The 14,244-nt window shown below is 40.0% G+C and overlaps 1 protein-coding gene and 1 pseudogene across 1 annotated transcript in view; one reads left to right on the top strand and one right to left on the bottom strand.

The window, feature by feature from the left end:
- Positions 1-14,244, top strand: part of LOC122450481 (fatty acid desaturase 2-like protein FADS2B) — a 914,319-nt gene that overhangs the window by 218,681 nt on the left and 681,394 nt on the right. The window lies entirely within an intron of this gene.
- Positions 1-14,244, bottom strand: part of LOC122450483 — a 41,580-nt pseudogene that overhangs the window by 12,987 nt on the left and 14,349 nt on the right.

Here is a 14,244-nt window from a genome sequence, read left to right as displayed (position 1 = left end):
GCACTGGGAAGACCCAGAAGAATGGGATGGAGAGGGAGGCAAGAGGGGGGATCGGGATGGGGAAAACATGTAAATCCATGTCTGATTCATGTCAATGTATGGCAAAAACCACTACAATATTGTAAAGTAATTAGCCTCCAACTAATATAAATAAATGGAAAAAAAAAAATGAATTCTGAATTAGAGGTGAGGTCCTAAGTGTATTATGAGGCATTTGAGGTGAGTTTCATGTATAAATGAACCAAAATAACCTAAACTAAAAATAACAGCTTAGTTTCCTCCAACAGCTAGAATTAGTTGACATAAATAGATACATAGGTGTTTCCTGATTTAGCACTCCTCGAATGTACTGCCATGCCTTCTTATGAGTGATTTAAACTGAATGACTTTTAAGATCATAGAGTCATTCATTCCACATTTTCTTCTTTTCTTACAACACCAGATTCACTTATTTCAAATCTATATCCTGGACTTAAAAGAAGAAGAGATGTTCTGACAACATACTTGAATCCAGAATTTCCAGCCTGATCTCAAGACAAAGGTGTAGACCTTTCCAAGAGCCACTTCCTGAAACATTTCTCTAAGTGCCTAGTATTTCTAAACATACCTTGACAGGTTGTAAATCTCCAATAACAAGAAATGGTTCTACATCAATATCTGGGTCTTTGAGGTAGATATTTGTTTTGACATGGTGTTGGAAGTGCTGGTTATTCCACCATTTTACAGATAGGCCCTGAGGAGAAGAGAACATTCATTAGCTGGAAGATTTCTCTCCTGAAATATCTTTCATTATCAGAGTTTTCCAAAACTAAAGAAAATCAACCTTGAATATTCATTGGAAGGACTGTTGCTGAAGCTGAAGCTCCAATACTGACCACCTGATGTGAAGAGCCAACTCACTGGAAAAGACCCTGACCCTGGGAAAGATTGAGGGCAGGAGGAAAAGGGGATGACAGAGGATGAGATGGTAGGATGGCATCACCGACTCAATGGGCATGAGTCTGAGCAAACTTTATGAACTGTTGAAGGACAGGGAAGCCTGCTGTGCTGTGTTCATGGGGTCTCAGTGAGCCGGAAATGACTAGCGCCTGAATAGTAACAATCAGCGTTTTCTGCCTACATCTCCAAAGTTTAATTAGGATATGGATTCCTGGGACATGCCATCCCCCATTCCTGGGTCACAGAATGATTTATTGGCTAGAGGCTCTAAAAGCCTACCAGCAAATAATTATCTTATCCAGGAACACAAATTCCAGGCTAAAACAACTCCTGATAATGAAGAAGAATAAAACCGATTAAATGAAATGTTTTTCCATCTTTTTTTTTTTTTGGTCCTGCTTTTAAAAAGAGATATGAAATAGGTAGAGCAGAGAGTACACTTCTTATTTTATCAGTAAAGAAACCAGCTCTAAAACTAATTAGTTCTGGGGGGAAAATGGCCCCCGGGTTCCTACTTTAATAAATATTTTAAAGAGTCATGGATCTGAAGTCATCTCCTATGAGAGTTTGCCTCTGATCATCACATTTTCAAATTTCAATGATCTCATTAAATATAAATGAGAATAAAACTATTTTAGTTGATGCTGAGCTCATATCATTTCTGATTAGGTTGTTTGGGATTTTTTTTTTTCTCTTTCAGTGAAAATCTGAAGGTTTTAACAGAGAAAAGGTTTTGGAAGCACATCAACTTAGTTGAATCCACTGGATTGTATAAATGCTTCTGTGTGGTTTGGGAAAATTATCTACCCTCTGATGTTCAATTTCATCTTCAGTAAATATAGTATAATGTAATGACATTTACCTGCACGGGTTGTTTAAGGAGACATGAGATTCTGTATGTAGAATGCTGGCATATTGAGATATTCAATTTCTCTTCCCTTCCCATATTTCATTAATCATTTATAGAAGAATAAGCAATAGTCATAGTTTTTATTGCATATCTGACATTTCTCAAAAATCTCAAATGTATATTTTAGATCTGCAGTGCTCAATAGAGTAGCCATTATCTACGTGTGGCCACTGAGCACTTAATATGTGACCACTCGAATTGAGGCAGGCTGTGTAAGTATATAATACATACTAGATTCAAAGGCTCAGAATGAAAAAAGAAATGTAAAATATATTAATAATTTGTATATTTCTTTCATGTTAAAGTGAAAATATTTGGAATATATACAGGAGTGATAAAGTTGGAAGAGGGTGTTTGCTGTGAGCAGTGTGTTCTCTCGGCAAAATTCTGTTGGCCTTTGCCCTGCTTCATTCACTCCAAGGTCAAACTTGCCTGTTACTCCAGGTGTCTCTTGGTTTCCTACTTTTGCAACCAGTCCCCTATGATGAAAAAGACATCTTTTTTTGGTGTTAGTTCTAGAAGGTCTTATAGATCTTCAAAGAACCATTCAACTTCAGCTTCTTCAGCATTGATGTTTGGGGCATAGCCTTCGATTACTGTGATATTGAAGGGTTTGCCTTGGAAATGAAGAGAGATCATTCTTTCATTTTTGAGATTGCATCCAAGTACTTCATTTTGGACTCTTTTGTTGATTATGAGGGCTACTCCATTTCTTCGAGGGGTTTTTGCCCACAGTCATAGATATAATGGTCACCTGAATTAAATTCGCCCATTCTGGTCCATTTTAGTTCACTGATTCCTACAATGTCAATGTTCACCCTTGCCATCTTCTGTTTGACCACTTCCAATTTGCCTTGATTCATGGACCTAACATTTCAGGTTCCTATGCAATATCACTCTCTATGGTATCAGAGTTTACTTCCAGCACCAGTCACATCCATAGCTCAGCATTGTTTTCACTTTGGCTCCATCTCTTCATTCTTGCTGGAGTTATTTCTCCACTCTTCTCCAGTAGCAGGTACCTACCGACCTGGGAGTTCATCTTTCACTGTCATATCTTTTTGCCATTTCATACTGTTCATGGGGTTATCAAGGCAAGAATACTGGAGTACAAAACGAAGCAGGGCAAAGGCTAGCAGAGTTAGCTAGACTTGGATTAATGTGATACTGAATGGTTTGCCTTGGAAATCAACAGAGATCATTCTGTCATTTGGTTTCTCACCGAATCCTAGAACATCAGAGAAAAGCTGAGATTCAGCTGAAGTCCTAATTTTAGAGATGAGAACTCTGAGAGCCAGAGATGGAATCTGACTTGTTCAGGGTTGCACAGTGAGCATTATCAGAGCCAGGGCTGAAACCGGCTGTCATCAATCCTTGTACTGTTATCAGGTTTCCACCCATCATTCCATTCCTGCATCCATCCCTTCATGCATTCCACACATGCTTATGGAAGGCCTACTGCGTGTTAGGCACTCTGCTAGGCGCTGCATTTCAGGGGTGCATAGGGCAGTGTGCCTGTCCTCCTGGAGCATATGTGAGGGGGATAAGGCCAACTGCCCTGCTTTTTCCAGCAGACTGGGTTTTGCAACCCTCAACTCTTAAACAGAGCCATCTAACTTTCTGTGGTTTCTCTCTTTTGTTAAACTTTTCTCTATTCTGCATCTTTTCTTTTATTTATACATAGTCCTCCCAGGGATAAAATGGTTGGCTGGATTCCCCTAGTCCCCCAGAAGTACATGTCCAGATCCCTTCTAAGAATATCCCTACTCATGACTTTATAGGGTATATCTCCTGAGAGGTGTTTCTTTAGTGGTGTCCCAGGGATTGGGCCAAATAGTTTATTGGCTAAGAAAAAAACAGAACTTCTTAATAAAAATAAACCTTTCCTCCTAAACAGTTAAAATTCTAATTTTAGCATATATGTTATAATGTTATATATATATATATATAGTCACTGCATTGTCAGTATATTTAAAGTTACTTGTGGAGTGTGTAGTAACATTTTTTGCTGATAAGTGTATGTAGAAACCACTACTTGGTGAGATGACTTTCAGAATCCCATCATACTCCTGGAACATTCTGTACCTTGAGATGACCCATCACAAATTTTTGCAACAGGTGATCCCACTTGGACTTCTTAAATATGGATAGGTGTCCCATGTCATGTTGCAGAAATCCACTCTGAGCCTGGAAGAGACAGGGTTGCAGTCAGAGAAGTTGACAAGGAAAGAAGAAAGCAGTAAGTGGGCCCGCTGGTGGGTTCGGGACCCATGAGAACAGTGGAGGTCTCTGTATCTGTCACACTGGCTGAGTGCTTTCCCGTCCCTGCACCTTTGCACAGGTGGCTCTCGAAGCCTAGAATCTTCTCTCTACTGTCAGAATTGTCCAATGTGGAATGGAAGGAGGATGCCTTTGGAGTCAGGCTGACTAGGGCTCTGAACTGTCCTTCACCACTTTACAAGTTATACAACTCTTGGCAAGCTAGTCGGTGGCTCTGAGCTTTTCAGTTCTTTGTTCTGAGAATGCATCCCCAGTTGCCTCAATTAGAATTAGATGCCTCTTTCTGCTTCAACAGCACATGCTTGTTTCTTTCCCTTCTGCCTTGTATCGTGTCTAGATATTTAAATGACCATCTCCTCCACTGGATGACTGCTGCCCAAGTGCAGGGTCAGGTGTGTTTCCCTTTGTGTCCCCAATACAGAGTTGTGGGCATAGAATGCCATTTTCAGAAGTCTGTGCTTCATTCAAAGCATTTATCAATTGCCCTGCTACATGCCAGTTGCTGATTGCCATTTCTGCAGAATCCATGATCCTATTATCATGGGATAATAAATAGACTCTCTTCATAGACTGGTGTATTGATAAATATTGGTGAAATGAGGCTTTTGGCAAGGGTCTCAGGGAATTTTTTAAAAAATACAGATATATAACTTCTTTTTAGTAGAATTTTTTATTATGAAGTAGCATGTATAAATAGTGATATATATATATATATATATATATATATATATATATAAACACACGTATAGGTATAAATTAATGTGGGGCTTTCTTTCTTCATGGTGGCTAAGACGGTAAAGAATCTGCCTATAATGTGGGAGACTCAGATTTGATCCCTGGGTCAGGAAGATTCCCTGGTAAAGGGAATGGCAACCTACTCCAGTATTGTTGCCTGAAGAAATCCATGGACAGAGGAGCCTGGTGGATTACAGTCCACGGGGTCTAAAATAATTGGAAACAACTGAGCGATTAAAAAGAAAACAAAATAAGTTCACATATGTGCCCTAGTCTTAGTAAAATCATTGAACAACCATTAAAAATGTTGGTTGGTTAAAGAATGAAAGATATAGGTGAAGGTTACATGGCCCAGAACGGAACTTCAGTTACTGACATTGTGTGGATAATATTGGGCAAAGGGTAGCAACTGTCAAGGATATTTACCACATGCCAGTCTCTGTGCTAGGCACTCTACAGAGTAACTTGTTTAGTTTTTTTAGAACATTTCCATAAAAAATCATTACCCCGTGTTACAGATGAGAGAACTGGGGCTCAGTGGGTTTTGATAACTTGCTGGTGTCAGACACTGATGAGTAACTTGCCAGGAAGTGCCGGGCAGCCGTTGACACCAGTGTAAAGAGGGAAGAAAAAATTCTGAGGCTTCCCATAGAGCCGCTGCCTGGGCTTAGGACACCTACTTACCTGAGCAACCGTGAGAAGACAAGAAATGAATATTGTGACAAGCCAGCCACTGCCAAAATGCCACACTATTACCCAAGCCAGGGCTTCCAAAATCAAGACCTGTGCGAGGTGAAGGAAGAAGAACCCCAGGTTGGCATGGAACAAATTCATGGTCTCTAATGTCCTCCGCAGTTCTTGGAAATCTTCCACCAACTGGGACTGTGAGATAAACATGCAAGAAAGGAATTAGTTCCTTCAGTGGAGTGGGAGCACAGATGAACATAATTATTAATCTATTTTATCAATGTATGATACCTTAATTTGATGAACTGACATTTATTTATTTAATAAATATAATTAGGCATAATTCAAACAAAAAATGAAACCTTAAAAAATTAACTAAAATCAAAATGCTTAAAACAAGTTATGATAAATTTTTTTCCTGGAGAAGAGACAGATGAGTAGTGATTTGTAAACTCTCCTCAAATTGCTGTGGGACTTATAATTTACTTCTTTTTGGGGGGATGGGGGAGGTTCATTGAACAGATACATAACTCTAAGAATTCTCTTTTTTAAACTGATTAATTATTTTTTTTTTGATGCAGATCATTTCTTTTGAAGTCTGTATTGAATTTGTGGCAATATTGCTTTCATTTTATGTTTTATTTATTTATTGCTGTGAGGCATGTGAGATCTTGGTTCCCTGACGAGGGATCAAACCTGCGCCCCCTTCACTGAAAGGAGAAGTCTTAACGGCCGGGCTGCCAGGGAAGCCCCCATAAGAAGTTTCCTCCTTTCAGACAAAGGCCGCGTTGACGTGTGGGCGACGAGCAGCGTCGCACTGCCGTCAGGTGCACAGCACGTGACCCACACGCACTGTTCCCTCAGAGCCCAGTCCCCGGTCGGCCATTGTGAGGTACTGAGTGTAGGTCCCTGCCGAACAGCAGGGCCTTGCTGGTTGTCCGCTTTATGTGTAGACGTGAGTATCTATTCATAACAGTCGCCTTTTTAGATCAATGTGCTGTTTGATCTCTGATTATACTTTGGGGGACTTTGCTATCTATACGGATCTCTGTTACTTTCTATGTTATCAGCTATTTAACGTGTGCAAAAGATTCCTTTATGAAAGATAGAGTTCACTTTGATTAGTTCTGTGAGATGAATTTCCTGTGAGATGCTCAGAAGCTCTACAGGAATGAGACAGGGTCTCCTGTGGTATTAGAGTGTGTGTCCATTGGTTGGAGGAGTCCTGATTCTGTGTACAAGTACTGTGCTTATGTATGTACGTCAAGTACTAGCACTGATTTACGAACTTGCACATACTCGAGAGTCAGTGTAAGGCCTGGGAAGAAATATCTCCTTAGCTTAATAACTATAATGTGTTTGAAACTCAGACTGTTGAGAAAGTAACCAGGGTATAAGAAGGAAACTTGTTTGTTCAAATATAAAAGAGAAGAGAAATTTGAAATAATAATAAAAAAGTGCTATGAACATAATCCTAGAAGCAAGAAAATTCATTTCAAATTCACTGATACAACTTTTAAATGATCCAGTGCCTGGGAAAGGTTTGGATGGGCTCATCTCTAGAGGCCCCACGAACATCAGAATTCTGGTGGCCATAGATAACTTTAAGAGATCACACAGTGTACTAGTCCACAAAAGAGTCTGAAATAGAGTACTTGGGTACAAAAAACAAAAATGAAAGATGATCTCTGTTCATTTCTAAGGGAAACCATTCAATATCAGAGTAATCCAAGCCTGTGCTCTGATCACTAATGTTGAAGAAGCTGAAGTTGGATGGTTCTCTGAAGACTTACAAGACCTTCTAGAACTAACACCAAAAAAGATGTCCTTTTCATCATCAGTTCAGTTCAGTCATTCAGTCGTGTCCGACACTTTGCAACCAAATGGACTGCTGCACGCTAGGTTTCCCTGTCCATCACCAACTCCTGGAGCTTACTCAAACTCATGTCCATTTAGGTGGTGATGCCATCCCACCATCTCATCCTCTGTCATCCCCTTCTCCTTCCACATTCAATCTACCCCAGCATCAGGGTCTTTTCCAGTGAGTCAACTCTTCACATGAGGTGGCCAAAGTATTGGAGTTTCAGCTTCAGCATCAGTCCTTCCAATGAACACCCAGGACTGATCTCCTTTACAATGGACTGGTAGAAATCTCCTTACAGTCCAAGGGACTCTCAAGAGTCTTCTCCAACACCACAGTTCAAAAACATCAATTCTTCAGCGCTTAGATTTCTTTCATCATAGGGGATTAGAATGCAAAAGTAGGAAGTTAAAAGGTACCTGGAATAACAGGCAAGCATGGCCTTGGAGTACAAAATGAAGCTGGGCAGATGCTAACAGAGTTTTGCGAAGAGAACACACTGGTCATGACAAACACCCTCTTCCAACAACATAATAGATGACTCTACACATGGACATCACCAGATCGTCAATACCGAAATCAGATTGATTATATTCTTTGCAGCCAAAGATAGAGAAGCTCTATACATTAGCAAAAACAAGACCTGGAGCTGATTATGGCTCAGATCGTGAACTCCTTATTTCAAAATTCAGACTTAAATTGAAGAAAGTAGGGGAAACCACTAGGCCATTCAGGTATGACCTAAAGTAAATCCCTTGCAGTTATACAGTGGAAGTGAGAAATAGATTCAAGGTGTAAGATCTGATAGAGTGCCTGAAGAACTATGGACAGAGGTTCATAACATTGTACTGGAGGTGGTGATCAAAATCATCCCCATGGAAAAGAAATGCAAAATGGCAAACTGATACTTGAGGAGGCCTTACAGATAGCTGAGAAAAGAAGAGAAGTGAAAGGCAAAGGAGAAAAAGAAAGATATACCCCATCTGAATGCAGAGTTCCAAAGAATAGCACGGAGAGATAAGAAAGCCTTCCTCAGTGATCAATGCAAAGAAATAGAGGAAAACAATAGAATGGGAAAGACTGGAGACCTCTTTGAGAAAATTAGAGATATCAAGGGAAAATTTCATACAAAGATGGGCATAATAAAGGACAGGAAACATATGGACCTAACAGAAGCAGAAGATATCAAGAAGAAGTGGCAAGAATACACAGAAGAACTACACAAAAAAGATCTTAATGACCCAGATAACCACGATGGTGTTGTGATCACTTACCTAGAGCCAGACATGCTGGAGTGTGAAGTCAAGTGGGCCTTAGGAAGCATCACTACCAACAAAGGTAGCAGAGGTGATAGAATTCCAGCTGAGTTATTTCAAACCCTAAAAGATGATGCTGTGAAAGTGCTGCACTCAGTATGCCAGCAAACTTGGGAAGCACAGCAGTGGTCACAGGACTTGAAAAATCAATTTTCATTCCAATCCCAAAGAAAGGCAATACGAAAGGATGTTCAGACTTCTGCACAATTGCAATCATTCCACATGCTAACAAAGTGATGTTTAAAATTCTCCAAGCTAGGCTTCAACAGTATGTGAACTGAGAACGTTCAGATTTCTAGTTGGGTTTAGAAGAGGCAGAGGAACCAGAAATCAAATTGCTAACATCTGTTGGATCATAGAGAAAGCAAAGGAATTCCAAAAGACATCTACTTCTGCTTCACTGACTATGCTAATGTCTTTGACCATGTGGATCACAACAAACTGAGGGAAATTCTTCAATAGCTGGAAATACCAGGCCGCCTTACCTGCCTCCTGAGCAACCTATATGCAGGCCAAGAAGCAACAGTTAGAACTGGACATGGAACAATGGAGTGGTTCTGTTAGGTAGTTAGAATAGGGAAAAAGAGTCCAAAATGACGGTGGCTAAAAGACCTGGAAGGGAAAGCCCATGAAAATAGAACAAAGGAAGGTCCGAGGACCAGAGTGAGAACCTCAGGTAAAACAAACAACGCTCTTGCCTAAGTCCAATTTACATAAGACAGGCCCAGGGACAGAGAAACATATAAAAAGAGGAGCCAAAGCCCTCTTCTCTCCTTTTTGCTCCCTCCCTCTCCCGCATGATGGGGCGATCTTCTCTTCGCGTCTTTGGATCGAAGTGCCCTCATGCCTCAAAGATGGATTTTCCTGCTATTATCTAAATAAATAGAGCTGTAACACTGATTTATTTAAGAGCTATAACACGGTCCGTTTGAGACCTGAGAGCTATAACACGGTCTGTCCTCCGAGAGCTGTGACCCGCCAAGGGGCTTTAATGTCCGTCACTCCAAATATTTGTTGTGACAAGACAAAGAACCGAGGAGCATACACTCGCTTGACAGTCCCAAATTGGGAAAGGAGTACATCAAGGCTGTATGTTGTCACCCTGCTTATTTAATTTCTATGCAGAGTATATAATGAGAAATGTTGGGCTGGATGACGCAGAAGCTGGAATCAAGATTGCTGGGAGAAATATCAATACCCTCTCATATGCAGATGACACCCTTAGGGCAGAAAGCAAAGAGGACCTAAAGAGCCTCTTGATGAAGGTGAAAAGGAGAGTGAAAAAGCTGGTTTAAAATGCAACATTCAAAAATGAAGATAATCGCAACAGGTCCCATGATTTCATGACAAACAGATGGGGTAAACAATTAAAACAGTGACAGACTTTATTTTCTTGGGCTCCAAAATCACTGCAGATTGTGACTGCAGCCATGAAACTAAACTTTGCTTGATGCTTGGAAGAAAAGCAGTGACAAACCCAGACAGTGTATTTAAAAGCAGAGACATTACTTTGCCAACAAATGTCTGTCTAGTCAAAGTTATGGTCTTTCCTGTAGTCATGTATAGATGTGAGAACTTGACTATAAAGAAGTCTGAGCACTGAAGAATTGATGCTTTTGAACCATGGTGTTGGAGAAGACTCTTGAGAGTCCCTTGGACTGCAAGGAGATCCAACCAGTCCATCCCAAAGGAAATCAGTCCTGAATATCATTTGGAAGGGCTGATGTTGAAGCTGAAGTTCCAATCCTTTGGCCACCTAATAGGAAGAGCTGACTCATTGGAAAAGACCCTGATGCTGGGAAAGACTTAAGGTACAGGGAGAAGGGGATGACAGAGAATGAGATGGCTGGATGGGCATCACTGACTCCATGGATATGAGTTTGAACAAGCTCTGGGAAATGGTGAAGGACAGGGAAGCCTGCTGTGCTGCAGTCCATGAGGTCACAATGAGTCAGACACAACCTAGCGACTGAACAACAGCAACAGGGCGCTTCCCTGATTTTACCATCACGTTCACTGTACTGTTGGGGTCACTGAACCCCAGAAGGGTGGTTAATGTGAAGTCCTCCGCAAGTGACGGAAGCTGGACTTTAGCCTGTACTTCCTGACATTCAGTTCTGTGCTCAAACATCAATTGTCTACATACATATCTCTGGGTAATCACAGATGCACAAAGAAAATTCATATCAGATCTTTACCTTCAGTGATCAGCACTGTTTTAGATAGTGAATAATTATAGCTCTCAGCCATGAATGGGATTTCTTTTCTTTAGAGAAAATATTTAGGTAAAACAACTAAACTCTGCACCATTTCCTCTTTTTAACCTAGGGCATCCTGCCCTAAATAATTCTGTAAATTTAGAGGCTTGTAAATTACTTGTGTGACTGTTGGGCTTATGATGATTACAATATCTAAAGTTTACTGAATATTTGCTACATTCCATACACTGTTCTAAGCACTTTAAATGCCTTTAACTCTCAGTAATCTCCCAATAACAATTATGTGGTTGGTTCTATTGTTGCTATTTTACAGAGAGAGAAACTGAACCACAGACAGGTTTGGTAACTGGCCTAGACTCATATCCCACAGTCTCAAGCCTTTCAAAGTTAGGGTCCCAAGACGGATGCACCATGGCGGAAAGTTGTGATCAAATGTGGTCAGAAGGGAATGGCAAACAACTTCAGTATTCTTGCCTCAAGAATCCCATGAAAAGTATGAAAAGGCTAAAGCTATGACGCTGAAAGATGAGCTCCCCAAGTAAGTAGATATCCAATATGCTACTGGGGAAGAATGAAGAAATAGCTCTAGAAAGAATACGAGACTAGGCCAAGGCAGACATTACACCCAGTTATATATGTGTTTAATGACAAAAGTAAAGTCCAATTATGTAAACAACAATATTGCATAGGGACCTTGAAAGTTAGGTCCATGAACCAAAGTAAACTGGATGGGGTCAAGCAAGAGATGGCAAGGGTTAGCATCAACATTTTAGGAATCAGTGAACTACAATGTATGGGAATGGGTGAATTTAATTCATATGACCAATGTATCTACCACTGTGGGCAAGAATCCCTTATAAGAAATGGAGTAGCCATCATAGTCAACAAAAGAGTCTAAAATGCAGTACTTGGGTGCAGTCTCAAAAATGAGAGTATGATCTCTGTTTGATTCCAAAGCAAACCATTCAGTATCACAGTAATCCAAATCTATGCCCTGACCACTAATGCTGAAGAAGCTGAAGTTGAATGGTTCTCTGAAGACCTACCAGACCTTCTAACACTAACACCAAAAAAAAAAAAAAGGTGTCCTTTTCATCATAGGGAATTGGAATGCAAAAGTAGGAAGTCAAGAGATACCTGAAGTAATAAGCAAGCTTGGCCTTGGAGTACAAAATGAAGCCAGGCAAATGCTAACAAATTTTTGCCAAGAGAATGCACTGGTCATAGCAAACACTCTCTTCCAACAACACAAGAAATGACTCTATACATGGACATCACCAGATCGTCAATACTGAAATCAGATTGATTATATACTTTGCAGCCAAAGATGGAGAAGCTCTATACATCAGCAAAAACAAGACCAGGAGCTGATTATGGCTCAGATCATGAACTCCTTATAGCCAAATTCAGACTTAAATTGAAAAAAGTAGGGAAAACCACTAGGCCATTCAGGTATGAACTTGCAGTTATGCAGTGGAAGTGACAAATAAATTCAAGGCATAAGATCTGATAGACAAAGTGCTTGAAGAACTGTGGACAGAGCTTTGTAACATTGTCTTGCAGATGATGATCAAAATCATCCCCAAGGAAAAGAAATGCAAAAAGGTAAAATGGTGTCTGAGGAGGCCTTAAATAGCTGAGAAAAGAAGAGAAGTGAAAGGCAAAGGAGAAAAGGAAAGATATACCCATCTGAATGAAGATTTCCAGAGAATAGCAAGTAGAGATAAGAAAGCATTCTTATGCAAACAAAAAGTAGAGGAAAATGATAGAATGGAAAAAAACTAGAGATCCCTTCAACAATATTGGAAATGTCAAAGGACCATTTCATGCAAAGATGGGCATAAAAAGGATAGAAATGAAAAAAAAAAAAAGGGACAGAAATGGTAAAAACCTAACAGAAAAGAAGATATTAAGGAGATGTGGCAAGAATAAACAGAATTATACAAAAAAACTCTAGAGATCCAGATAACCACGATGGTATGGTCATTCACCTAGAGCCAGACATTTTGCAATGTGAAGTCAAGAGGTCCTTAGAAAGCATTGGGATGAACAATGCTAATGGAGGTGTTTTAATGCTAATTGAGGTGGTGGAATTCCAGTAGAACTACTTCAAATCCCAAAAGATAATGCTACTATAGTGCTACACTCGATATGCCAGCAAATTTGGAAAACTCAACAGTGGTCACAGGACTTAAAAAGTCAATTTTCATTCCAATCCCAAAGAAAGGCAATGCCAAAGAACATTCAAAGTACCACATAATTGCTCTTATTTCACATGCTAGCAAGGTAATGCTCAAAATCCTTCAAACTAGGCTTCAACAGTACATGAACTGAGAACTTCCAGATATACAAGTTGGATTTAGAAAAGGCAGAGGAACCAAAAATCAAATTACCAATATCTGTTGGATCATAGAAGAAGCAAGAGAATTCCAAAAAATAAAAATAAAAATAAAAAAAATCTGCTTCACTGACTACACTAATATTCCTCTAGGTTTACTGTTTCTTCTGATCCTTTGTGGATCACAACAAGCCGTGGAAAATTCTTAACGAGATGGGAGTACTAGACCATCTTACCTGCCTCCTGAGAAACCTGTATGCATGCCAAGAAGCAACAGTTCAAACCAGACTTGGAAAAATGGACTGGTTCAAAATTGGGAAAGGAGTACATCATGGCTGTATATTGTCACCCTGCTTATTTAATTTATATGCAGAGTACATCATGTGAAATGCTGTGCTGAATGAAGCAGAAGCTGGGATCAAGATTGCTGGGAGAAATATCAACAACTTCAGATAAGATCATACCACTCTAATGGTAGAAAGTGAAGAGGAACTAAAGAATCTGTTGATGAAGGTGAAAGAGGAGGGTAAAAAAGCTGGCTTCAAACTCAACATTCAAAAAATGAAGATCATGACATTCAGTCCAATCACTTCATTCAAATAGATGGGGAGAAAATAGAAACAGTGACAGGCTTTATTTTCTTGGGCTTCAAAAATCACTGCAGCCAGTGATTGCAGCCATGAAATTAAAAGATGCTTGCTCCTTGGAAGAAAAGCAGTGACAAAGGTAGACAGCATATTATAAAGCAGAGACGTTAGTTTGCCAACAAAGGTCCATATAGTCAAAGTTATGGGTTTTCCAGTAGTCATGTATGGATGTGAGAGTTGGACATGAAAGAAGGCTGAGAATCAAAGAATTGTTGCTTTTGAACTGTGGTGTTGGAGAAAACCCTTGAGAGTCCCTTGGACAGCAGGGAGATCAAACATGTCAGTCCTACAGGAAATCAACCCTGGGTATTC

The sequence above is a fragment of the Cervus canadensis genome, chromosome 11, assembly GCF_019320065.1.
Source record: "Cervus canadensis isolate Bull #8, Minnesota chromosome 11, ASM1932006v1, whole genome shotgun sequence".
In the NCBI taxonomy this organism is placed as follows: Eukaryota; Metazoa; Chordata; class Mammalia; order Artiodactyla; family Cervidae; genus Cervus; species Cervus canadensis.
The sequence above is the reverse complement of the archived record's forward strand: the minus strand, read 5'-3'. Positions and strand labels throughout refer to the sequence as shown.